Source organism: Populus nigra, chromosome 2, assembly GCF_951802175.1.
Source record: "Populus nigra chromosome 2, ddPopNigr1.1, whole genome shotgun sequence".
Taxonomy (NCBI): Eukaryota; Viridiplantae; Streptophyta; class Magnoliopsida; order Malpighiales; family Salicaceae; genus Populus; species Populus nigra.
This window is the reverse complement of record NC_084853.1, coordinates 17,473,994-17,476,493: the sequence shown is the minus strand read 5'-3', so window position 1 is coordinate 17,476,493 and position 2,500 is coordinate 17,473,994.

Here is a 2,500-nt window from a genome sequence, read left to right as displayed (position 1 = left end):
TCGGCAGAATCGGCAGCGGGTGCTGGCGATGGGTCTGGACGGGCTGGATAGTCCAAGGCTCGACGAGAAAGACTGCTGGTTTAGACACTGGGGCAGTGGCAGCCCGCGGGACAGTGTCGGCAGATTCGGCAGCGCAGATTTGTGCGGCTGCAGGTTCGTCGGGGAAAATCGGCAGCGCAGATTTTGCGACGAACATGGGCTGGACGATGGACTGTCCAGGCCAGGCAGGAAAATTTGTCGAGGGGACACGCTGACGAAACAGCGCTGGTTCAGGCACGGCGGGCAGTGGTGGAATCGGCAGCGCCGACGAAATCGGCAAAGTCGGCAGAATCGGCAGCGCAGATTTTTCGACGAACACGGGCTGGACGGTGGACTGTCCAGGCCAGGCAGGAAAATTCGTCGAGGGGACACGCTGAGGAAACAGCGCTGGTTCAGACACGGTGGGCGCAGTGTTGGAATCGGCAGCGCCGAGAAAATCGGCAAAGTCGGCAGAATCGGCAGCAGGTGCTGGCGATGAGTCAGGACGGACTGGATAGTCCAAGGCTCGATGAGAAAGACCGCTGGTTTAGACACTGGGGCAGTGGCAGCCCGCGGGGCAGTGTCGGCAGACTCGGCAGCAGTGTCTGCCGATTCGGCAGCGTTGGCTTGTTGGCGCGGGGGGCCGATGCGAGTGGGGACTTGGGCAGCGGGCAGTGAAAGCAAGAGTTTCCCCGATGCTGCCGGGAAAAACGCTCCCCGGGATGGCCGGGTGAGATGACCCGGCGGCCCGCGACGGGTCATTCAATTCCATGCCCCGTCAACATAACTCCCGATGTACTGTTTGCTTTTTCGGAAGAAGAGATCCATCCCCCCATCCTCGGCCAGCCAAAAACGCTCCAATTAATGGCCGGGTGAGATGACCCGGCGGCCCGCGACGCGTCATTCAAATCACTGCCCTATCGGCTACAACTGCTGATGGGTGGGATTAGAGGCCTGCCATGGTGGTGAGGGGCGGCGAGGACCGTGAAAGCTAGAGTTTTTCAGAGGCTGCCGGGAAAAAGGCCCCTCGGGTGGCGGGGTGCGAGGACCAGGCGCGTCATTCAATTCTCTTCCCTATCAACTTGGCTCCCGTTGGCGGGATTGGAGGCCTACTGTTTGTTACAGGGCTAAAATCGTCAGGGGAAGAGCTGACGAAACAATGCTGGTTTGGATGCAGGGGGTAGTGTTGGAATCGGCAGCGCGGACAAAATCGGCAAAGTCGACAAAAAAGACTGTTGGTCTGGACATCGGGGCAGCGGCAGCCATGCCGACAGGGGGGGAAATCGGCAGCGCAGATTTGTGCAGCTGCAGGTTCGTCGGGGAAATCGGCAGCGCAGATTTTTCGATGAACATGGGCTGGAAGATGGACTGTCCAGGCCAGGCAGGGAAATTCGTCAAGGGGACACGCTGACGAAAGTAGGCTCGTCGGTGAAAATCGGCAGCGCAGATTTTTCGACGAACAGGGGCTGGATGCTGGACCGGCCGGGCCAGGCAGGAAAATTCGTCAGGGGGGCACGCTGACGAAAAGAGGGGCTGCCGCGTGGAAAATCGGCAGCGCAGATTTTTCGACGAACATTCGTCAGGGGGGCACGCTGACGAAAAGAGGGGCTGCCGCGTGGAAAATCGGCAGCGCAGATTTTTCGACGAACAGGGGCTGGATGCTGGACCGGCCGGGCCAGGCAGGAAAATTCGTCAGGGGGGCACGCTGACGAAAAGAGGGGCTGCCGCGTGGAAAATCGGCAGCGCAGATTTTTCGACGAACATTCGTCAGGGGGGCACGCTGAGGAAAACAGGGGCTGCCGCGTGGAAAATCGGCAGCGCAGATTTTTCGACGAACATTCGTCAGGGGGGCACGCTGAGGAAAACAGGGGCTGCCGCGTGGAAAATCGGCAGCGCAGATTTTTCGACGAACAGGGGCTGGATGCTGGACCGGCCGGGCCAGGCAGGAAAATTCGTCAGGGGGGCACGCTGACGAAAAGAGGGGCTGCCGCGTGGAAAATCGGCAGCGCAGATTTTTCGACGAACAGGGGCTGGATGCTGGACCGGCCGGGCCAGGCAGGAAAATTCGTCAGGGGGGCACGCTGACGAAAAGAGGGGCTGCCGCGTGGAAAATCGGCAGCGCAGATTTTTCGACGAACAGGGGCTGGACTGGCCGGGCCAGGCAGGAAAATTCGTCAGGGGGGCACGCTGACGAAAACAGGGGCTGCCGCGTGGAAAATCGGCAGCGCAGATTTTTCGACGAACAGGGGCTGGACTGGCCGGGCCAGGCAGGAAAATTCGTCAGGGGGGCACGCTGACGAAAGTAGGCTCGTCGTGGAAAATCAGCAGCGCAGATTTTTCGACGAACAGGGGCTGGACGCTGGACTGGGCCAGGCAGGAAAATTCGTCAGGGGGGCACGCTGACGAAAACAGGGGCTGCCGCGTGGAATGGCAGCCTACACGCAGATGCGAATTCGGCAGCGCACGATGGCTTGAGCAGGTC